Consider the following 25,958-nt stretch of genomic DNA (forward strand, 5'->3'; position numbering starts at 1 on the left):
TCAGTTGATGGAACTAAAACAGGGTGTTATGGATATTATAGCTTACATCGGCCGTTTCCGTCAGTTGGCAACTGACTCCCAGTGGCCTGAGATAACTCAAAAGACTTTGTTCCGAAGAGGTCTACGAGAGGAGTACAAAGATGAATTGCTCCACATTCCTGAACCTGATACCTTGCAACAACTAATTGAACAAGTGTTGCGAATAGACCATCGATTGGCGGAACGGAAGGGTGAGAGACGACGAGCTGAACGACTGTTCACAAGACCACCCAACGTTCAAACTGGTAATTCCGGACTTTCGGATTCCGGCCCCGAACCCATGCAGTTGGGAGCCGTTAGGGGCCCGCTTTCGGAAGCTGAACGGAAACGCAGACGGAATCTAAGACTTTGCCTGTACTGTGGGGCTGCTGGGCATTTCTTGGGTACTTGTCTTTTACGCCCACAAAGAAAGCCGGAAAACTAGTTGGCCTGTCGTCAATTGGAAGGGCAACGACAGGTCTATATCCGTATTCAGTCCTTTCCAGTTCCGCCTTTTCATTTCAGCCCATGCAACCGGCTGTTTTACTGGTGGTGAGGATCAAGTTGTCATGGTTTAACAAGAAGACAGAGGTGCTGGGCTTACTGGATTGTGGAGCATCTGGGAATTACATAGACGAGACATTTGCTATTAGCCAAGGAATACCCTTGCTACCCCGGAGAAGTGTCTTGCCAGTCGAGGTCATCGATGGAACCCCTTTATCTTCCGGTCCAATCAGCCAACAAACCATGTGTCTCCATATGCAGATTAAAGAACATGGGGAAGAGATCGCCTTGGATGTCATCAAATCACCCTCCTATCCCGTGGTCTTGGGTTTACCTTGGCTTCTTCACCATAATCCTACCATCAATTGGGGAGCTCGTCTTTTGGATTTCACCTCCGCTCTCTGTCTCCAAGATTGCTGTTCGGCCGGTGTGTTAGGAAGGGAGATCTCAACCATACCCCTCATGAGGGGTACTGGCTCTCCTGAATTTTGTGCCCTGTTGTCTGTCCCTCAGGAATATGCCGAATTCCAGCCAGTATTTTCTGAACCCGAAGACATTCCACTGCCACCTCATCGAACGTTTGACTGTACTATCGAATTAGCACCTGGTTCAGTGATACCTCATGGGAAGGTATACGCCCTGTCCCTTACTGAGAAGGCAGTTCTTCAAGAATACTTGTCAGACTGTATTAGGAAGGGTTATATCACTCCCTCGAAATCACCAGCTGGATTCCCGCTATTCTTCGTGAAGAAGAAGGAAGGAACCTTACGACCCTGTATTGACTACCGTCAATTAAATGACATTACAAGAAAAGACAGGTATCCATTGCCATTGATTCGAATCAACATGGAGTCCCTTCGAACTGCCCAGGTGTTCACTAAGTTGGATCTACGAGGCGCTTCTCACTTAATACGAATCAAAGAGTGAGATGAATGGAAGACGGCCTTTAAGACTCCTTTCGGGCATTACGAATACCGGGTAATGCCATTCGGTTTGTGCAATGCCCCGGCTGTCTTTCAGCGTTTTATGGATAGCGTTTTTTGTGATCTAATCGGGATATCAGTTTGGGTGTATCTCGATGATATCCTCATTTTTTCTGTCTCCCTGAAGCAACATGTAGAACACGTTCGAGAGGTACTTCGACGTTTGTCCCAGAACCACCTGTACGTTAAGCTTGAGAAGTGCTCTTTTCACCAGAAAAGGATGGAATTCCTGGGCTATGTGATCAGTGGCACTGGAATATTCATGGATCCGGCCAAGGTACAAGCCATTCAAGTTTGGACTCAACCTTCTGATATAAAGTCCCTACAACGATTTTTGGGGTTTGCTAATTTTTATCGGCAATTTATACCCCATTTTTCTCAACTCACGGCTCCCTTAACTCGTCTAACTAGCAGTAAGACGCTTTTTGTCTGGAATACACAAGCAACCAAGGCTTTCAACGTCTTGAAACAAGCCTTCAGTACTGCTCCCATTTTGCGTCATCCTAATGACGAAGTGCCTTACATAGTAGAAGCCGACGCTTCCGATCTTGCCGTGGGTGCTGTCCTTTTGCAAATGGAACCAGAAACCGGTGTGGAACACCCTGTGGCATACTTTTCCCGCAAGCTCACGCCTAGCGAACAGAATTATGCAGTAATCGAGAAAGAACTATTGGCAATAAAAACTGCATTCGAAGAGTGGAGACATCATCTCCTTGGAGGTCGGCATTCTGTGGAAGTACGTACAGACCACCGAAATTTACAGTACTTAAAGTCTCTTCAGTGCCGCACCTCTCGCCAAGCCCGATGGGCCTTTTTTTTCTCCCACTATGACTTCCATATCACATACATCCCCAGTGCTCGCAATGTAAAGGCCGATGCCTTGTCCCGATCCTTGGAGGTAGAAGCTAGAAAGCAGTACAGGGAGGAGCCAATTATATCCCCAAAGCATTTCTTATACACCTTATCACCTTATCTCCAGAAGATTCTACAAGACACTAGTACCGATCCTGATCGGGAAGGCCTCATGAGGAATCCTCAGGTTACTGAAGAGAATGGACTACTTTTCTTCCGGAACAGGCTATATGTTCCCACAACCTCTCTTCGAGCCCTTGTGCTTCAGGGGTTTCACGACTCCCGAGTTGGTGGCCATCGTGGTATCGGAGCAACTCGAGAATTAATATCCAGACAGTTCTGGTGGCCAGGTTGGGCCCATGATATTGAACGTTACGTAAAGAGTTGTCCTGTGTGTGCCCAGGTGAAGATTCCTAGGAAGAGGCCCCTAGGGTTGCTTCATCCCACCGAGATTCCTCCTTACCCTTGGCACACCATAGCAGTTGATTTCATCGTAGAACTCCCTCCGTCTGAAGAATATACCTGCATTATGGTTGTGGTGGACTGCTTTTCCAAAGCAGCACATTTTGTTCCGTTCCTTAAAATACCAACCGCTACTCAGATGGCATCGGCATTTCTTCTGGAGATATACAGGTTACACGGATTGCCGCAAAAGATTATATCCGACCGAGGGTCTCAATTCCTGTCATCTTTTTGGAGTCAATTGTGCAGTCATCTCGGCATCCATCGTGCACTCAGTTCTGGTTATCATCCTCATACCAACGGCCAGACTGAGAGGACTAACCAGACTCTGGAACAATATCTTCGCTGTTTTGCCAATGCCACTCAATCTAACTGGAAGTCCCATCTGGTTTTTGCCGAGGTCTCCTATAACAATACCGTTCATTCAGCTACGGGCCTGAGTCCGTTTTTCTGTTTGTCTGGCTTACATCCTAAATTGGTACCCTTTTGTCCTGTACCTTCTAGTACGGTTCCCTCTGCTGATTGGCTCGTCACTTCCATTCAGGATCAACACTCCTTGGCTCACAGTACTTTGGCGGAAGTACAGGCACGGATGAAGCGACAGGCTGATAAGGGAAGGACACCTGAACCTGCTTTCCAGGTTGGGGATCTAGTTTGGTTGTCCTCCAAACATCTCCCCATTCGTAATTTACCCACCAAAATGGCTCCCCGATACTTTGGCCCTTTCAGGATCACTAAACGCCTGTCTTCTGTGGCTTTCCGTTTGCAATTGCCTCAAACTTGGCGGGTGCATCCGGTTTTTCACGTCTCCCTGTTGAAGCCATATGTGGTGGACACGTTTGGCCGTTCTGCCCCTCGTCCCGCACCTGTTGTTGTCCAGGGGTCTTCCGAATTCGAGGTACGGGAAATTTGCGATTCTCGCTTCAGGCGAGGAGTGCTCCAGTATTTGGTGGACTGGAAGGGTTACCCAGCCTGTGATAGAACTTGGGAACCACGCAGTTATGTGCATGCCCCCCCGCCTGATCTGTGATTTCTATCGCCGCTTTCCGTGGAAACCAGGGGCTCCTGGGCCTTCTGGGAGGGGGCATAGTGTCACCACCTCCACCTCACTTACCTGTCGGAGGGGGCGCGGTTATGGATTCCGACGCGCCCCATCCTGGCGCTGTTATCCCCGATACCGGTTGGGGGGTTCGCGGTTGTCCGCGACACCCGGCGCTTCTGGGATTTCTGTGTCCCGGGGCCTGCGCATGCGCGGAAGACCGCGTCTTGGTCTTCGCGCATGCGCAGTCCTCGAGACGCTTGGGAAGCCACAAGCTTGCTTCCCAAGCCTCGTTTCGGACGCGGCAGCACTCGGGGATAACACGGCTTGCGTTCCAAGCCTCCCGAGTGCTGCCGGTTTTATTTAAGGCGCATGATCCTGAAACTCACCGCGTCTCAATGCGGTTTGTTTCTCGGATCGTGTCTTCGCTCCTGAAGCCTCGCTGCTTCAGCTCCAGTCCTTGCCAGCTCCAGCCTGCTCTCCTGTCCTTGCCTGCTCAGCCAGCCCTTCAGCCCTTGCCTGCTCAGCCAGCCCTTCAGTCCTCACCTGCTCCAGCCTGCCCTCCATTCCTTGCCTGCTACAGCCTGCCTTTCAGTCCTTGCCTGCTCCAGCCAGCCCTTCAGTCCTCACCTGCTCCAGCCTGCCCTCCATTCCTTGCCTGCTCCAGCCTGCTCCAGCCTTGTTCTACTGTTGTGCCCGCTACAGTCTTGCTCAACTGCCTCGCCTTCCAAGACTTGCCTGCCTCCTCCAGTTATTTGCATCCTCTGGGAACACCACGGCATTCCGTCAGCAATTCTATCTTGCTACACTGCTCCAACACTGCAAGAACCAAGAAGGTGCACTTTAGTGGCGTTGGGAGCTGGTCCACCTCTAACCCTGTTGACTCTAGGGGAAGGGGTGTGCTGGTTTCTCGCGTCTCATATTCTTCAATCACCTGTCGGACAGCCTGGCGACCTCACCAAGAACAACTACCGGAAGCCCAGGTACTCAGCGCCCAAGAGACGCAATCTTTAACAGTGTGACAGCATTGCTGCTTCCGGATCGGGCGCAGGGCGCTCGATCCGGGGGCAGCAATGCCCACTAGACACCAGGGATCTGTTAGAGAGGCAGGGAGAGGGGGGGGCAGCTTACTAGGTAAGCACACTCCTCCCCCGTGGCCCCCAAGCATGGGGCCACATGTATGGACACCCCTGGGGGTGGATGGGTGACCATCTGCCCCGAGGGGTGGGGGCAAAAAAAATATTTTAAAAAAAAATCTGAAAATGAAGCATGGGAAGGGGGAGGGTTGGGGACCCCTAGACACCAGGGATTTATTTTGTGGAGGTGTCGTTGGAAAGGGGAGAATCTCCCCTTTCCAACAAAACCCATTTTGTAAGCATTGCTGCTCTCAGATCGGGCGCAGGGCGCTCGTTCCGGCAGCATAAATGCCCACTAGACACCAGGGATCAGTTACAGAGGCGGGGGAGGTGGGACAGTTTACTAGGTAAGCAACCCCACTCCCCCCATGGCCCCAAAGCATGGGGCCACATGTATGGAGACCCCTTGGGGCGGATGGGTGACCATCTGCCCCCAGGGGTGGGGGAAAAAAATAAAATAAAAAAAGCATCATAAAATGAAGCATGGGAAGGGGGAGGGGGTAGGGACCCCTAGACACCAGGGATTATTTTGTGGAGGTGTCGGTGGAAAGGGGAGATTCTCCCCTTTCCAACGACACCCTTTTTGTAAGCATTGCTGCTCCTGGATCGGGACACCAGGGATGTCTTTTGAAAGTGGGGGAAAGGGGGCTGCTTACTAGGTCCCACACTGAGGCCCCAAAGCATGGGGCCACATGCATGGAGACCCCTGCGGGCGGATGGGTGACCATCTGCCCCCAGGGGTGGGAGGCAGAAAAAAAATATCATGGCTGGTGTTGCGGGGAGTGCCCCCCCCCCACTGGACCACCAGGGAATTTTCTTTTATGGAAAGGGGCTGCCCCCCCCACACCCAAAATGGACTTGGGGTCATGTCATGCAGCCCTCCCTGGGGGCAGTTATCTGCTCTTAGGAAGCGGCATATAACCCCAGGGAGGGCTGCATGAGAACCCTCCTCTTATCTGCCCGCAGGGAGGGCTGAATGAGATGCCCCCCTCCTGCATTTTGTGTGGGGGGAGAGGGTCAACCCCCAGTACATTAGAAAATTACCTGGCGGTGTAGGGTGCCCCTCAGCTCCCGCTAAAGGGCAGCATGCCATTTTGAATTATTATGTTTGTTTACTAAACCTGCCTTGGCGCAGAGGGGCACATTGGTGTGCCAATCTGGCCCCAGGGTGCCCAAACCTTACTGCCCCACCCACTGGGAGGCCTGTCCCACAGTCTTTGGTGGCCCTCTCTCCACTCACCTCAAATGGGTGGGTGTGTTTCGATGGGTGGCTAGAGCAAAATGGCTGAGAATTGTCTTTAATCACAGCCAATTTAAGAGACATTTCCCTCTGTCCACTCACCGAAACACGCCGCCAACAACAGATGTCATACCTTCCCGTGTTCCCACAGGTGTCCCGATGAAAACGGAACCTCACATGTGCAGGCGCACCTACCGGGAAGCAAAAGGAAAAGGGTAACCCACTGGTAACCCCAAGCCTTTCGGTACAGCACATTTTGTTCATGTGGGCAACCTACAGATTTGGGCCTAGGGTGTCGAAGCCAGCAAGGAAAACAGGGAACCCCATGCATTTCCCAAAAGAGGACACCCGTGGGAATGCACAGAGGTCTGACTTGCGCGAAGCCACCCAGAATTTATTACACAGAACCCCAGACAAAGTAAACTTTGTATTTTTTCCCCACCAAATATCACAGTTTGTCAGGGATTTTGGCTAATAAAAACTGGGGCAAATTGCGCAAGGCAGACCTCTGTGGATTCCCACGGGTGTCCTCTTTCGGGAAATGCATGGGGTTCCCTGTTTTCCTTGCTGGCTTTGACACCCTAGGCCCAAATCTGTAGGTTGCCCACATGAACAAAATGTGCTGTGCCGAAAGGCTTGGGGTTACCAGTGAGTTACCCTTTTCCTTTTGCGCCCCCCGGTAGGTGCACCCACACATGTGAGGTACCGTTTTCATCGGGGCATGTGTGGGGACGCGGGAAGGTAGGCCATGTGTTGTTGGCGGTGTGTTTCGGTGTGTGGCCAGAGCGAAATGCCTGAGAATTGTCTTTATTTCCAGCCAATTTCAGAAATATTTCCCTCTGTCCACTCACCGAAACACGTCGCCAACAACAGATGTCATACCTTCCGGCGTTCCCACAGGTGTCCCGACGAAAACGGTACCTCACGTATGTGGGTGCACCTACCAGGGCGCAAAAGGAAAAGGGTAACCCACTGGTAACCCCAAGCCTTTCGGCCACAGCACATTTTGTTCATGTGGGACTAGGGTGTCGAAGCCAGCAAGGAAAACAGGCAATCCCATGCATTTCCGAAAAGAGGACACCCGTGGGAATGCACAGAGGTCTGACTTGCGCGCAGCGGCCCATAATGTATTACCCAGAACCCCAGAAAAAGTGAACATTGTGTTTTTCCCCACCAAATATCACACTTGGTCGGGGATTGTGGCTAATAAAAACAGGGGCAATTTGCGCAAGGCAGACCTCTGTGGATTCCCACGGGTGTCCTCTTTTCGGAAATGCATGGGGTTCCCCGTTTTCCTTGCTGGCTTCGACATCCTAGGCCCAAATCTGTAGGTTGCCCACATGAACAAAATGTGCTGTGCCGAAAGGCTTTGGGTTACCAGTGGGTTACCCTTTTCCACCCCCGGTAGGTGCACCCGCACATGTGAGGTACCGTTTTCATTGGGACACCTGTGGGAACGCGGGACGGTAGGCCATGTGTTGTTGGCGGCGTATTTCGGTGGGGGAGCCGAGTGAAATATGCGTAAAATGCATTTCTTTTGCCACATTTCGGACTTTGCTGGGGTTTGGGGGTAATACATTTCTGCGCCGATTTGCGCAAGTCAGACCTCTGCGGATTCCCACAGGTGTCCTCTTTTGGGAAATGCATAGGGTTCCCTGTTTTCCTTGGTGGCTTGGACACCCTAGGCCCAAATCTGTAGGGTGTGCGCATGAGCAGAATTCCTGAAATGATGCTGTGCCGAAAGACTTGGAGTTACCCGTGTTTTAGGCTTTCCCCTTGGCACCCAGGTAGGTGCACCCACACATGTGAGGTACCGTTTTCATCAGGACAGCTGTGGAAATACGGGACGGTAGGCCATGTGTTGTTGGCAGCGTGTTTCGGTGGGTGAGCCGAGTAAAATGTGTGGAAAATGGGTATTTTTCCACCTAATTTCGGACTTTGCCAGAGTTTCTGGGTAATAGATTCTGGGCCGATTTGCGCAAGTCAGACCTCTGCAGATTCCCACGTGTGTCCTCTTTTCGGAAATGCATGGGGGTCTCTGTTTTCCTTGGTGGCTTGGACACCCTAGGCCCAAATCTGTAGGGTGTGCGCATGAGCAGAATTCCTGAAATGATGCTGTGCTGTAAAACTTGGGGTTACCCATGTTTTAGGCTTTCCCCTTGGCGCCCAGGTAGGTGCACCCACACATGTGAGGTACCGTTTTCATTGGGACACCTGTGGGAATGCGGGATGGTAGGCCATGTGTTGTTGGCAGTGTGTTTCGGTGTGTGAGCTGAGTGAAATGTGCACAAAATGCATTTTTTTCGCCACATTTCGGATTTTGCTGGGGCTTCTGGGTAATAAATTCTGGGGCAATTTGCGCAAGACAGGCCTCTGCATATTCCCATGGGTGTCCTCTTTTCGGAAATGCATGGGGTTACCTGTTTTCCATGGTGGCTTGGACACCCGAGGACCATATCTGTATGGTGTCCCGTCTGGAAAAATCGTGAAATTCAGATGTCGGAAAAGACTTGGGATTAGGGGTGTGTTCGGCTTTCCCCTTAGCGCCCAGGTAGGTGCACCCACACATGTGAGGTACCGTTTTCATCGGGACACATGTGGAAATGCGGGAAGGTATGACATTTGTTGTGTTTGTGTGGTTTTTATAACGTTTTGACCCATTTGCTGGTGCCCTTTTTCACACAACCCTTTCATTTCCCAAATGTGCCCTACATTTAGTTGCTGCTTTAGGCACCATACACTTTTGTGACCTGCACAAGTCACCTACCCTTGAAAAGGTCTGCCTGGGCTCTTTCAAAAAATGTATGCTTGCCGTTCCTTACCACATTGGTTTTCCTGATTTACACATGCTAATTACGTCTGTTCAGGCCGTAAGCATAAAACCCCTGTGTACCATGGCTCAGTGTTTGGCTTGTGGTATTCCTTGTTTTGTGAAACACTACAAAAAATGTGTGCTTTCCTAACTGCAAGAGTCGGAGGAATGTAGTGGAGCATTGTTTTTCTCAAAATTCATAGAAGCCATTGCCGTACCAAGCCAACCATGTCTACCACATCCCTTTTTTTTGGTCATTTTCCTGCTTTTTCCCCAATCTATGGCATTTTCCACTACCTGGTTGTTGCCCGACCTGCGCAAATCCCCCCTTCTTAAACTTGGAATTTTGTCTAATTTTCAGCCTTTCTGTCCTCCAATTCGGCTTTCCTACCCTTTTCTTCCATTTCGCCCATGCATATCCAATTGGCAAAAATGGCCAAAATCGCCTACCTCTCACAAAACGGTTGATAACCACATCAAAATATTTATTTTTTTCGTTTCCACTCAACCTGTTCTTGAAAGCCAAGTAATGGGGAATTCAGCACAGCAAACCATTTGTTCCTAGCTCTTACAAGGAAAAAACCACAGGCTTCTTTGTACATCATTTTATTGGCATTTTTTGAAAAAACACAACATGTTCGCCCTTTTTGGTTCTCATGTAACAAAAAAGTTACAAGGCATTGAATGGCGACATACCGAAATCACCAAAAAAGGCCTTGGCACTGTGGGGAAAAACCCATGGCACTTAAAGGGTTAAACCTTGCCCTTGCCTTCCTCTGCACTTTGCGTTGTTTCTGCTCCAGCATTAGAACGCTCACCGCCATCATCCGTGCCCCGATTCAGCATACCAGCATACCTACCAGTGCACCCTACTTCAGGCAGCTGGTTTTGGACCCTGAACGCCGGCCGCTTCTCCTCTGCTGCATCAGCACACCTGCAAAGTGCGGGACAAAGACCGTAAGACTAATTCACTGCATCTAAGGGACAGTAAACGGGGAACAAACTCTCATAAGCTCTCACCTGTTTTCAGCCCGATTTCCTCTGGCAAGCTGCTCCCTATTCTCACCAGCCTGCACAGAAAGGGAGAAACCGTGTTGAAACTACCATTGGCTGATTGTTAACGCTCAGTATAAACGGCTGCTCTGCAAAACACAGCCAACCACAGGACAAGAGACAGCTGCTCAGCACAGCAAACAAGCAGCAGAGCTACGTTGGGGGCAGCGTCTGAGAGACATTTAGGGTGTTTTCACTCACCAAGCACTTAGTGTGTCGCAGCACGTCTGGACATGCAGGGTTCCAGCAAAGTAACTAGCCCACAAGTGTTGCATCATTATGCCAGAGCCACCAAACCACAGGTGAGCCCAGCCATTCCAGGGAATACACGTTGGGAGGGGAACCAAACCCAAGACTTAGGTAACGGGGTGTTTATGTTTTGCAAGGTCGGCACAGGGTTCCATATCATCAGCAGAACACCCAGCAGATCCCCAGTAGGCATCACACGGCTCTTCATCTTCCCATCTCATTCACCCCTAACCTGGTGGTGTGAGTTTCTTAACGCTACACAGTGTTTGGGGACTTCCACAGAGCTCAGGTGAGCAATACAGAATGCAAAGCCCACGTACACACACTCTGCCCAGGTGTCATGGCCTCTGAGGTAGACCAGTTAGCCGTTCTTTTGGGTCACTCAGGGCGGTGGTCCATGCCACCCATTCTGAAACCAATGCCCTTAGGCGTGAGTTGGTTGTTAACGGGGACCGCACGGAAGAGCTAGCTCTCCAATTGTTACAAACCCAGGCGGGACAAGCCCCCTTACCAGGGGATGCTGCCATTTCTGTATCCATGGCCCATACCAACCCTCCGATTCCCATCCAGCTCATGGCCCTAGTTGCAGTCCCTTTGGCCCTGCCAGAAAGGTTCTCAGGGGACCCTCACAAGTATGCAATTTTCATAAATCAATGCAGGCCAGGAGCCTTCACCATCAACCAAGCAAAGGTGGCCTTTGTTCTGTTCTACCTAGGAGGTCACGCAGCCAGTTGGTCCGTCCCTTTAGTGAGTCGGGATGACCCTATTCTATGCAATTTGCAGGGTTTCCAAAAGGAGCTGGAAAAGCTCTTTGCAAGAAGACTGAGGGTCAGGCCCTTGATAACGAACCCCTGTCCTTGCAACAAGGCTCCCAAGACCTTCTAGCATACATCTCTATTTTCAACCGATTGGTAGCAGAGACAAATTGGCCAGAAGACAAACGGACAACACTGTTTCACTGGGGTGTCTGGGGAGATCTTAAGGATGTATTGGCACAAGTGGTGAACTCCCCAGCTGTCGGGAGTACATCGACCTGGTCCTTCAATTAGACCACCGACTACAAGATTGTAGGACGGACCGATCCCGCTCAGAAGGGTGTCCTTTATATGTCCGTCCTAAGGGAGGAAATACTGACACGAACAACCAATGACACCCCCAAACCTATGCTGCTGGGTGGTGTACGAGGACCGCTGTCTAGGGAGAAGAGGAGACAACAACAACTATGCCTGTACTGCGGAAAAGCGGACCACTTCCTACGGGACTACCCCATAAAACCACCCAGAAAACCCATGGGGGCTATTGAGAATGAATCCCGGTCGGAAAACTCCACTGCCTGACAAGAATAGAGGCCCGCTTGTCGAGCAAGGAAAAGGTCCCGTTGGCCTCGCATTTAGTCATATCTCTTCTGCCCATCTCCCTGACCAACCACAAAGGATGCATGCCTTGGAAGCATATGTGGATTGTGGGGCCGTGGGCAACTACATAGATCACTCCATGGCCTGTCGGGTTGGGATCCCATCGCAATTGAAACCAGTAGCAGAAAGTGTTACATCAGTAGATGGTACCCAGTTGATCTCAGGCCCCGTGACTCAGTGTATGGAAGACGTTGTGCTACTTTCCTAAAATGGGCATCAAGAAAGCATCTCTTTTGATCTTATAAATGCTCCACAGTTCCAGGTTATTCTAGGGATGCCCTGGCTTCAGTCCCACAACCCCTATATTGACTGGCGAACAAGGACTCTCACCTTTTCTGCTACATGCAAGCACTCCTGTTATCCTCATCTGACTGCTGGGAGTATGTCAGGCCCAATGGTGACAGAAGAAACAAGAGCCAGCTCGTTGTCGGACATCATGGAAAATCTGCCCTTGGAGTACCAAGCGTACCAGAACGTATTTCAGAAAGAACAAGCTAACAAGGTACCACCGCACCTACGATTGTCAGATCGACCTCCTCCCAGTCTCGCAGGTACCCTGTAGCCACATCTATGCTCTTAAAGAGCAAGAGAGCAGCCATCTTCGCGAATACCTGAATCAGTATTTATCCAATGGATTTAAACGGCCTTCAAAGTCCCCGGCAGCCTCGCCATTGTTCTTCGTCCCGAAGAAGGGAGGAGACCTACGTACATGCATCGATTACAGGGCCCTAAACCAGATTACCATTAAGAACCAGTATCCTTTGCCCGTAATTCCTGTGCTCCTAGACCAACTCAAGGACGCGACCATCTACACCAAGTTGGATTTCCGTGGGGCCTATCATCTGTTGCGAGTCAAAAGCGGAGACTAGTAGAAGACCGCCTTTCGCACGATGTTTGGGCTTTATGAGTACCAAGTGATCCCCTTTGGCTTGTGCAATGCCCCAGCAGCATTCCAATACTTTATGAACGATGTGCTACAGGAGCTCCTGTACGTTTGTGGTATTGTCTAAATAGACGACATCTTGGTTTATTCCAAAACACCCATGGAGCACGTACACCATGTGAGAACTGTATTTGCAAAACTAAGTCACCACCAGCTATATTCAAAATTAGAGAAATGTACCTTCCATGTGTAACGCTTACCTTGGACTCTTCAGTGTTTTCTATACTACTCGCCGCCCCACACATGTGTAAACCAAACTTACACCACCCTATTGTGAGATGTAAGGAGTGGGGTATGTTGTTGGGATGTGTTCATAGAGCTGTTACCCAGGACTGCTGGGAAGCAGGTGTGGGGATCCTAAGCCCAAAGAACATGGATCAGGGTTTTTGCAGGCGAGTAGACCCAGTCACTATCCCCACCCAGGGAAGGCTGAACTCACTGTGAACCGGGACAGCCGACCGAGCCCTTTAAGACGAGGTAGCAATACTTTGAGGTGAATGGGGATGCAGAAGATACTCAAACATCAATAATCAAAACGACTCGGGAAGTTGGCAAAGTTGACTGTTTTAATATCCATTATCTAAAATAGGGAATACAACAGACGTAAATGGACAGCTCATAATATAGTCTCTCAATGCATTTCATAAAAAACATTCTTTTTATAACAAAAACTTGTCATCGATGACGTTAACCTATGTATTTACTAACGTCATCCTATGTGGCAAACTACAAAAACTTAGTGGCAAATGTGATAGGCTTAAGGAAAACATCTAAGTATACGTTCCATACTAGTCTAAAAAAGTGATAGGCTCTTCAACATCAGGTGAGACTACTAAGACCGCCCCTCAAACAAGTCACAATGAACGTCACTAAATACACAACATCCCATTGGTTACACAAACTATAGGGCTCTTAATTACGCTGCCCCCTATAATTTGTTGTCACTTTTACATCCGTCAGTACTTTTCCACCCACATTAGCAGCACACAGGCTGGACTTCCAGGTGCTGGTGAGCTGGTCATAACCATAGCTTCCCACCAATTAGCATATATTCTATCATCACCTCAGTGGTCTGCTCGTCCATTAAGGATTTGAACTTAGCCTTGGAAATGTTCCTTGCTCTGTAGAATTCAGGGGCGTAGAGGCACACTCTGCCTCTCTGCATAGGTGTGGCTCATCAGGTGTGGTTCATCATGTTTGTCCAGTTCCATCCATCCACGTGACTGAAGACCATACATTTGAGCTCTGGTGCATTTAAAATACTCTTATTTACTGAATTTCTGACGTCTTCCTTGTTTTCATCCATGCCTTCTGAACAGGAGTTTCATTATTTCACACAATTGTAACTAATGTAACTATTTGCTTCTGCTTTCTCCCTCCCTCTCCCCTGCTAAATTCTCGACTGAATCTGCACCGAATCTGCAATTGGGCCACTCTCACCGACCTCGGTCCTGGGCCCAGCCACTCTCCTCTTGCACTGCCTCCCTGGCAACCCCTGCACTGAGGGACTGTCTCTGTATCCCTACAGCCCCCCTTTCCCAGCACTTGTCTGCACTTACCTTGCACTTGCCACCAGCTGGCCCTATTTATTTACTTATTCTACTTACTTGTACTGCACTTCCCCCCTCCCCTTCCCCTTGCACTTTTCCCTTCCCCCTACCCCTGCACTTGCGCGGTCTGAATGACACCTGGCCTAGTAGGGTCATTGTCTGTCTTCCCCTTGTTCCCCTCTCCCTGCCTCGTCGCGCCTTGAAACACTTGTGTATAGGCGCATTACAAATGCCATATCATATCATATCATATCAATGTCTGCTCATCCCAGTCCGATATGGCCTTGGCTTCTTGGGGCTAATCCAGCCTCGCCATCTGAGATTCCCTTCTATAATTCAATTGTTTTTCAACTGTGACACACTGGAAAAGAGGCCTTCTTATTCTATTCCAGCTCTGCTATAACACATAGTGGAAACATCCATTCTTTATTTACTCCTATATGTGTATACGTTGGCGCTTGCTGCAATCTATTCACTACATAGCTAGCCTTAAGAATACCTCATCTGCTTGTGTTTCTTTGTATCTGTACACTTGTAAAATAACTTAATATCTTCATTGGTTCTGTAGCGTAAGCCTTTTCATCTCAAGTTCGAGATGTTACTTATCTTTGATACTTTCTTGATGCCTTATAGACTATCTTCACTTTCGTGTCTCTGCATCTCTTCTAGGTGCGTCATTATTTACTTCGTATGACGTCACCAATCTGCTCTCTTGCTCTTTTTTCATGCTTCTTCTGGGATTTCATTCAAAGGCCATCATACTGTCTTATATGCTGGTATGGCTTTCTCAATGGGAACCTTGCTTCCAGGATTCTCCTTGGAATCAATATTTTCACTGGTACTGCACGTGTTTCATACTCTGATTTCCAACATATAGGTAATATGGGCGAGATGCTTGAGGTGGGGGTACTTGCTCCTTCTCTACACTCTCCCCTCTGGGCGATTCATCGACTACTCTCCCATCATCCTTCACATCTAGACATCCTAGTTTGAAGAAATGGTTCTTTGGGACCCATACCTTTATTACTCCTTACAGGCATCCATCTGATTTCACATGCTCATCCTTGTTCCAAGTCATGAGCAAGCACTGTCCACTTGGACTGCAATAGATCAATTTTCCCACATAATTCTTATGGTACTTTCGATACAGGAATTTTGTTCCCTCAGGTGCATGGATGCTGGCCTTCACGAAATCTCTGATTTCTTCCTCTGTCAGCTCCTTGGTTTTCCATCCTGACTCAACATCAATCATGATCTTAATCCCTATGGCTTTCTTTGCAGTCTCTTTGCATTGTGAGATTATTATCCTAATCACACAGAATCCAAGCAATACCATCACTATCAGGGCTCCAAGGAATTTTAACATATCTGCAATTCATTGTGCAACCCAAGAAAAGAGCATATCCAAACCAGCTATCATCAGCAATGTCTTCCACTTCGTCCACCATTTGGACATGTAGCTTCGTCAGCACCTCTATGGCCTCTGTCAAGGTGCCATTCTTGTCATCATGAGAGGGTATAAATGTGCAACATGATTCTCCAATTTTTGCACAAACACCTTCATCCATAGCTGTGATCATGTCCAGGATGTATCTGTTCTGAAGAGTCATCAGTCGTATGGCTCTCAGCTCTTCCCTGATAGCATTGAATCCCTTTACGGGAGTGTTGATTGTCTGCAACAGCTCCCATCTGGTGATCTGCAGCCATTTAGTATTTGATGCAGTCTGAATCCTTGGCATGAAGATCAAAGTGAATATCGATGAAGTCTGGCTGAACAGTCTGTGCTCATATGGAATGGCATCAAAGGCTTCTATTTACTTGGCTGAGAAATAGTTCTCTCTCTTCATTCTACTTATCAGCTCCACAGATCACTTCTTTCTCAGGTGAGCGTCTGCTTTAGGAAAGCTTCCAATGTTCAAGTCACCGTTAGGAATCACCAATGCTGGAACGTGAACATTTACTGTGGAGCATCGTCCTCCCCAGCCTTGGGTAGCTTCATGTAAGCTCTGGATTCACACGCCCAGTAGTGATCCATGATCACTGCTGGCCCTATGTTCATTCTTGGTACATCAAAGATTCGACCACAGTTCTGGTTTTCTCCAACATTTCTTGTGCCATTGTTTCTGAAGAACAGCTTTGCACTTTCCAAAGGCACTATCTGCAAAGGACCTCCTTTATCTTCAACCCATGTGAGTAGTTTGGCAAGTCTCTGCCATAGAGGCTTGCATCCATTCTACACTATGTCAATGGTTGATTGATAAAAACCAATGACTACCCACACTCTGCAGATAAGCACTCCTTCTTCCCATCCATCTGGTGAAAGCACTGATCCCCAAATCTGCATCTGGCCTCTGTACTTCCATCTACGAATTTCTTCTGCAGACTTTCCTGGACTTTCAAGTCTCCTGTTTACTTCCCATCTGATTCCAGCTCCTTTTACTGCAGGCATTTTGTATCTGATCACGTGATTCTTAGTATGAGCTCTTAGCCTCGTCTTGGTGTCTTGGACATAATCATCTTCTTCTGGATCTGTCCATTCAGTTGCCCATTTGAGGTAAGCTGTTCAGCCCATGAACTGACCTCTTGTATGGCAGAGTTCTATGTGTGATAGACAATGTGCTGTCTGGACGTCTATTTCAAAAGTTATGAAGATCCTATACTTCCCCATGCTATAAGGCATGAGTGCACATACAAAGCATTCCTCATTCGAGGTGCTCCTTCCCACTTTTTTCATATGTTGATACCATATGCTAATCCCCAAGTGTGCTGTACAATCCAGGTAATCATTCAATTTATGATCATCCTCCCTAGCACTTCTCTTAGGTCTCATTCTTTTCTTATGAGTTCCTATAATCATCTCATGAAGTATGTCATCATAATTCTTTCTTACTGGACCGATTACAGAAACATTTGTCAGTGGACTTGGTGTTTTTACATGTACTTTCTGTGTAGAAGAAAGTGCCAGAAGCCTCATCCTATTAACATAATATGAAGGCAAAAAAGAGTCCTATATAATCTCCATACGTGACCTTCCCTCAAAAGGAAGCCTAGATTTATCTATCACAGGACTAGGTGCCTTTGAATGTACCTCTAGAGTAGGGACAATTGCATAAGGTCTCGGTTGTCTGGTAGTTGCCACATCTGTACCTTCTTTCTGAATAGGAAGATACGCAGAGAACCTTTCTTTATTTGGATCCAAATAGTAAGCAGTATGTACTGTGATTGAAATAAGGATCACAATAAACAAGATGCATGTATAGATAACATATAGATAAGCCCACTTCATACAGCAGTAGCTTCTTGATCGTTGTGGTAGCCTCTCATTGTTAGCAACATTATTGTTGCTGTCGATATTACCCATTCTTTTTTAAGGAAGGAAAAATCAAAATGTATTTGGGTAATATCATGCAGTACTATGGCAATATCTTGATCTCCTCAGCAAGCTCTTTAAACAGCTGGCTGATTGCAGGACGATTAACAGGGTTCCTGATTTACAGAAAAAAGTTGTCCTTTCGCCAAACAAAATATGGATGCATTTCCAGGAAGAAGTCGAAGACTACAGATAGTAGACTTTGGATCTCTTCCTTCGAAAGTCTCATTCAGGACATTCTCAAAGTTCGCTCAGAATAGAGATTTACTTATTCAATTATGTCGCGTAGCAATTTGTTAAATGCCACTGTATTCCTGATATCTCTCAATAAAGTGCGAACATCAGTTTGTCTTCCAACAAGATGTAGGCATTCCTCAATCAGATAGTGGAAAACCAACCCTACTAGTCTATGAGCATTATCATCAGATAGTGGCATTTGGGTTTTCTTCGCTGTACTCAGGATGTTAGAGAACTTGCTCTATTATGGCTGCGAGAAATCTTCTCACGATTGGCCCATTCTTACGATCTTGCAGGAGCATATGAACGCTAGTAGTTCTCCCCACAAGTGCAGGATATGTACGAAGAATGAAAAGAAAAACTGTAAGAATGATCCGACAAATGTGGCCATTTGACACTACCATTAGTGCCTCCAAAAAGAAACTCATTGAGAAAGGAATCGGGGAACTGTTCCCTTTTCCAGTCGTTGAAAAGGAACTCCAGATCTGGCATCTTTCCTTCTCCATTAAGACTTAAATGTGTCTCAGTCCAATGGTAGCAAGTTCTTGTGGCTCAAGAACAAATAGCTTTCTATCACTCCTTTTTTTAGCAGCTTAAGAGTGCCCCGAAACAAGCCACAGTCCAAAGTATTCTTTATCTGTTTATTTGAAAGTCTTTTTGTCCTTCTTCCTCGTCATGGATCTCGTCTGCACGTGCTGAGGTTCTTCCCCGATGCTTGCTTCCGATTGGGGTGAGGGTGAAGGGGGTTCTCCAGCATAGATCTTTACGTCTCCGATAAATGTCCACGCACCTCTTCCTAGCACTTTCACTGCTGACAGCGTCACGTTCTCCATGACAAACGGGCCGTTAAAGCGTGGCTCATGCCATTTGCGTGTAAAGTTCCCGATCAAGATCTGATAACCGGGGAAAAGTTTGGGAAAGCGTAGTTTTTCAAATCCCTTTGTTGCATGGTCTCCAACTGCACTCTGATCGCCACACCCCTTCCGCTTGAGCTGATCTGAAATGACAGAGATACTTGTAGTCATACATGTTAAGTAGGCATGTAACTTCTTTCCTAACAATTCTGCTGTCGTCTGGGCATCACTTCTAGTTCTAGATGGCGGTGTGAGGGGTGTCCTCATCCGCTTCCCTGTCACTATTTCATGGATCGTAAGATGGTGGTTGGAACCTGGTTGATTTCTCAATTCATACAATGCCAGTGGTAGGCAATGCAACCATACTTTCTTAAAGGCAAGCTTCAATTTGGCTATTCTGTCTTTTAGCAAGCCATTGAGTCTCTCACAGATTCTGTTCGCTTGAGGGTGATAAGCCGATGAAAACTTTTACTTTATACTGAGCAACAAGCTTATATGTTCAAAGACGTCATTAACAAAATGAGGGCCATTATCTGATCTTAATACTTCACATATTCCTCATCTAGAAAACACTTCTCATGCTAAAAATGTTGCTGTGCAGGTGGAATCTGGATGTGTTCATGGACCAGCTTCAATCCACCTTGAAAAGGGACATACTATCACTATCATATATCTGTATCCATTACAGACCTGTAGCATATTGACATAGTCGATGTGTAAATGCTGAAAAGGACCATTAGGTCTCAGGTCTCAGGATGACTCCTCTAACTGTATGCAGCTTGTGCCCAGCAGTAAACTTTTGACATACGATGCAGTTTACTCCATAAAATGCAACATGTTCTAACAAATTTGGAACAAACCATTCCTCTGCAATGGTTGCTGTGAGACTTTCTCTAGTGACATGCGCAGGGTAGTGCAGCTGTTCTAATGCCACCCTTAATAAGGCTACAGGCATCACCAGTTTACCAGTGCTTTCCTGTCGCCACAATGATTCGGACCGAGTTAAAGAACACCCCCTGCACGTCCATAGGTCTTTCTCATCCTGCGGTGCTGCCCCTTGAATTTCCATTAACTGAGTCTTATTAAAACTTTCATGCACACTCATCATCACCACCATACTTTCATTTACATCAGGCGTATCAAATTTCATAATGATGTTTGAAGATGCTACTTGTTTTGCTTCCTCGTCTGCAGCTTGATTTCCACATGAGATAAAATCTGCTTCTTTAGTGTGAGCTGTGCATTTAACTACTGTGATGGCTACTGGGAGTTGTAGTGCTCTAATAAGTCTGTCCAATAAGACGACATGTTGCACTGGAGTGCCGTCTGCTCTGAGGTAGCCCCTCCTTTTCCAATGTGCTAGCCCTGCGTGTACCGCCAACGCCACGTAGGCGGAGTCACTGTACACGGTTACTTCCTCGTCTGCATTTTTCTCGAGCACAACAATCAGCGCCACTAGCTCTGCAGCTTGAGCTGAAAAGTGAGACGGTAGTCGTGCACTTATCAGTGCTTCAAACTTTCCATTGGCTCTGTGCTTTACCACAGCAGCACCCGTATATCTCTGTCCATCATTCTGATCGATTCTAGAAGAACTGTCAATAAAGAGAATCTACCCAGCTGCCAAAGCATTTTCTTTTACACTCAGGATCTCATCATAGAATTCCTCATAGTCTGAGTAATCGTGCACATGCTCATCTTCTACCTGTGGTTCCGCTATAAACATGGCAGGGTTCACTATTCTGCATCCGACTATTTTAATCGCTGGATTCGATATGACTACCTCATAGGCAGAAGGTCTTTGAGAAGTCAACGTACCCTTAGGTTTTTCCAAAATGGCAAACAAAGCATGTTCAACAAATAACGTCATAGAACATCCCATCACTATGCTGGCAGCCTTCTCAATGGCGAATGCGGCGGCTGCCGAAGATTGTTCACAGCGAAAATGACCACTCATCACTGTGTCCAGGATCCCACTGTAATATGCTAGAGGCTTGTACCCCAACAAGTTTCTCTTTGTGAGTACTGCTGTCATGGCTGTGCCATTCGTGTGTGAAAATAAGAATAATTCTTCAGCATAATTGGGAATCCCCAAAACTGGAGCTGTGCAAATTGCCTTTTTCAACTCATCAAACCCCTTTTCCATGTCCTCAATGGTAATCAAAGACCCATGCTCTCACATAATTGCATAGTCCCAAAAATCTCTGCAAGTTCTTTGTCGTATGTAGCTTTGCTGTATTTAAAATAGCCTCAGCTCTCTCAGGAGTAACTTTCTTTCCTTCATGCGAAATTAGCTGATTTATGTATAGCACTTCCTCTTGACAATACTGTAATTTCTCCTTGTCTACTTTATATCCTTTCTCTGCAAGAATAATCATTAACTGAACTGAGTCTTGTCTGCACTCTTCTTCTGAGGTGCTACAGATTCACAGGGTAATTCATAGAATTTCGCACAAAAGTGGTGCATGCGGCTGGCGCACAGTGTCCCCGTGCGATACACTGCGCCAGCCGCGTGCGATAAAATCCATTTCATCGCACAGCGTATTCATGGATTTGAGCCTCCAAAACCAGCCGTGGCGCAGAGTTGCGCAGCGACCCTGCAGCAGCGCCAGTTACGCCCCCAAGAACGCCCTCACGCAAGGAAAAGCCATCAAAATCCCCAATTCATCGCAAATGTCTGCGCTAACCCTGGACCAGTTCACAGGGCTGCCAAACAGCAAACGCCAAGCGGGGAACGTGTATTTCAGGGGTTCGCGGGAAGTTTCACATGTGATTGTCCTGGGTACGTGTATTTCAGGGGTGCGCGGGAAGTTTCACACGCAATTCCATCAGGGCACGTGTATTTCAGGGGTGCGCATGAAGTTTCACACCTGAATTCAGCAGGGTACGTGTATTTCAGGGGTGCGCAGGAAGTTCCACACGCGATTGTCCTGGGTACGTGTATTCCAGGGGTGTGTGGGAAGTATCACACGCAAATTCAGCAGGGTACGTGTATTTCAGGGGTGCGCGGGAAGTTTCACACGCAATTCCATCAGGGCACGTGTATTTCAGGGGTGCGCGTGAAGTTTCGCATGCAAATTCAGCAGGGTACGTGTCTTTCAGGGGTGCGCGGGAAGTTCCACACGCGATTGTCCTGGGTATGTGTGTTCCAGGGGTGTGCGGGAAGTCTCACACACGAATTCAGCAGGGTACGTGTATTTCAGGGGTGCACGGGGAGTACTACACGTGATTTGGCTGTGTGGGTCCTCCCAGGTGTTCCCTCTATACCCTCCACGGCCCCTGCAGGCAGCCCACACCACAGGGGATTACCCTGCACCACTGCTCATGTCCCGCAGGCAGCCCATCCACCATGGGCATGCCCCCCAGCCAAGCCACATGTCACCTTGCACTACTGATCAAGAACGCATGTTTCCCAGCACCCCCACCCCCCAGAACTGTGGGGCACCTGCCAGCAGGCCCCCACTCATGTCCAACTCATGTCCCCCTGCACCCCCACCCCCCAGCATTCAGGGGCACCTTCAACCAGGCCCCCACACATGTCTCCCTGCACCCCCACCCCCCAGCATCCAGGTGCACCCTCCACCAGGCCCCCACTCATGTCCAACTCATGTCCCCCTGCACCCCCACCCCCCCAGCACTGTGGGGCACCCTCCACCAGGCCCCCACTCATGTCCAACTCATGTCCCCCTGCACCCCCACCCCCCAGCATTCAGGGGCACCCTCAACCAGGCTCCCACACATGTCTCCCTGAACCCCCACCCCCCAGCATCCAGGGGCACCCTCCACCAGGCCCCCACTCATGTCCAACTCATGTCCCCCTGCACCCCCACCCCCCAGCACTGTGGGGCACCCTCCACCAGGCCCCCACTCATGTCTCCCAGCACCCCCACCCCCCAGCAGTGCAGGGCACCCTCCACCATGCCCCCACACATGTCTCCCAGCACCCCCACCCCCCAGCATCCAGGGGCACCCTCCACCAGGCCCCCACTCATGTTCCCCTGCACCCCCCAGCAGTCAGGGGCACCCTCCACCACGCCCCCACTCATGTCTAAAACCCCCCCACCCCCCAGCAGTCAGGGCCACCCTCCACCAGGCCCCCACTCATGTCTCCCCACCCCCCCACCCCCCAGCAGTGCAGGGCACCTGCCAGCAGGCCCCCATACATGTCCCCCCAACACCTCATGACGATCCATAATCATGGCCCCCATGCCCACTCAATACACTGCCTACGCCACCCCAGTCCGAACACACCACCAGGTATGACATCCACCCGACAAAGAAATCACCAGCACATGATGCATCCCAAATGGCTAGTCTGCACATCAACACATATCCATCAAACCCACACAATGACAGCATGTGAATGATAGAACACACATTGTGACATGCATGAAACCAAAGAGAGAATACCACACATTGAAGTACCAAATTATAATGTATTAAACAGAGAAGCAAGGCAATGAAATGGAACAGAAGAAAATGGAAATAATAAATGAAATCCAGCATGTCCAATAAATGAAAAAGATGCATGAAATCCAAATGAAAGGCAATCCAAAAGCAAGTCTCCAAAGTGTCAGTCTGAGAAAATAAATCCAAGGTTCCAAAATAAGAAAAAACCATTGATCCATGTGAAAAAAAAATCAAAAATCCAAATCCATTGTCAAACTATGTACAAGGTGAACATCCAGGGTCCATGTGCCCAATCCTTCAAATGAAACCTATAAAATAACTACCTAATGAAGAACTATATACAAGAAGTTGGGGCATTGTTCAAGCGCCCCAAAACAAAACAAAACCGAAAGGAAACTTAACACTAAAGAACTATTTACAAGGGCAGCGGGCTAGTCCGACGGCTCACTTCTGGATGTTCCGGGCCAGGGCATCATCGAACTCCTGCTCAATGTCCCAGAGGCGGTCCTCCTCCATGGCCCCGAGGGTCCGCAGGGCCGATGACATGTTCTCCTCCAACTCCCTGCGGATTGCCTCGAGGCACTCGGCCCGCCTCAGGGCCCTCCGCATGGAGTTCTCCGCCCTGACCATCGTGAGCCGTGCCTCTTCCGCCCGCTGCCGCTCCGCATCTATGGCGTGGCCCAACCGCTGCCACACGGAAGACACTTCCCATCCTGGGTCCTCCTGCCCTCCGGCCGATGCCTGCCCCTCCGATGTCGAAGGCCCTGAGCCATCATGGCTCCCATCTCGTTGTTTCTGCTGCTATGCCTGTGCCCGTGCCCTGGCTCCTGCTGCCTGCACATCCTCCACCGGCCGGGGTGCAGTCGTTGATGTGGCCACCCCTGCTGGACGTCCGACTCCCGACTGCGGCAGGGATGTGTCCTCCACCAGCCTGGCCGCACAGTCAGAGGCAGCTCCACAGGGCACCCAGGTGATAAATGGGTGGAAAGATGGCACGGAGGACGACTGGCGCATAGGGTGTTCAGTTGAGGAGGGGGTCGGAACAAGCTCCAGCAAACGGAGGAATCCGGCCTGGGTGACCTGTCCCAGTAGGCCGACGCGGTCAACAAGCCATTCGAGATGACGTGCAGTCTCCTTATGAAAAGACTGCAGGTCACCTCGGATGGCCCGTTGACGCAACGCCACACCAGTCAGGACAGGCTCAACCCCTACCTGGATAGCCATGTCCGCAGGCAGAGGAAGGCCGATTGTTGTAAGCTCATCCCCTGCCTGAAAACGGATCTGGACGTAGGCATCCCTGCTGGCGCAAGATGATGTAGTGACAGGATCAGGGACAGGATTGCCCACAGGCACCTCCGCGGCGGCCTGTGCTGCCTCCTGTCCCTGGTTCTGCACTGCACCACTAGCACCAGTGGAATCCCCACCTCCAGACCCCGTCTCTGTCGCTTGCACGGCCTCCTCCTCCACCAAACCCCCCACCAACCTGGATGACTCTGTGCCATCTTCCCCCGTTGGGCCCTGTCGGGTCCCAGCTGCCCCTTCTGCTGCCGAGGCGTCCAACTCCGACCTCCGCCTCTTGGACCTCCTCCCGGCAGCTGCGGCCTGGGACGCGGCACCGGACTCCTCACTCCCCGACGAGATGACAACCTGGGAGGGGAGCCGGGCCTTGCGTCTCCGGCTGGCGGTGCAATCCCTGCCGCTGTGCTCCACAGCACCTTCTCCGCCCTCTTCATCAGTTGACGCTGCAGACAGGGAGAAATAAAACACAGGCATCAGGGCACTGTACAATGGACACATACACACATGACAGTTGTACATGAGTGGCATTTCGAAACCTCAGACATGGCATCACAATCGCCAACACACATGTCATTTCAACTCGCACACATGAGCCATACACAGCCATATTGCAACAGCCAGCACCATCCATACACATACAACAGCAGGCAAAGGTGAGCCAGACATCACATGCAACACAGGGAGTGCACTACACATGGACACACACCACCACACTTGCATGCATGTGTACACCTCTGCCAACTGTCGCAGTGTTCAGATTGGCATCCATGTCACATCTGCCAATCAGGCTTCCACATCCCACTGTCACATGCATCCATGTTGCATCACTGTTGCACCCTTGTCAAATACACAGACATGCACATGTACACAGTGCTGATACATGCAGCTGAAACCAACATCCATGTGTGACATCACCAACATGCCTACTTACATACACATTCATCCAAACATGTGTGGCCACACATCTGCATTTGGCATGCAAGCCTACACACACAAGCACCATCCATGTCTCACACATGAGAGCCCTCGCATGTGTTAGCCTCACGGCCCTGTACACCCCCCCCATACTTGGCCCCATAAAAACACATGTGCAACCTGCACACTACTGGCACACCACCACACGCACAGCTTACAATCATGATGCATGTACACTTAGCGCTCAACTCCAGACTGGTCTGCCTCTCAAGGACCTGGACGTGGAGCGCTGGGGATATGCGTTCCAGGACCCTCATCTGATCGTCCGACAAGTGGCCCCGGCGCCCCTTAGCGTCCGCTGCCTTCAAGAGGCGCCGGGCCTTGTTGAGGGTCCTGGACCTGAAGTCCTCCTAGCGCTTCTTGACATGACGGAATAGTCGGACTGCCACCCCCTCCGCGTTGATGGCAGTCACGATGTCCGTCCAGATCCGAGTCCGTCCTTCCTTGTTGGCGCGCAAACTTCTGAAGAGGGCATCATACTGCCCCAGGACTTGCTCCACCAGGACACCAACTTCGGTGACAGTGAAGCTGGTGCGCCTCTGCCTCTGCCTCTCTGGCCG

Source organism: Ambystoma mexicanum, chromosome 11, assembly GCF_040938575.1.
Source record: "Ambystoma mexicanum isolate Mex_15411 chromosome 11, UKY_AmexF1_1, whole genome shotgun sequence".
In the NCBI taxonomy this organism is placed as follows: domain Eukaryota; kingdom Metazoa; phylum Chordata; class Amphibia; order Caudata; family Ambystomatidae; genus Ambystoma; species Ambystoma mexicanum.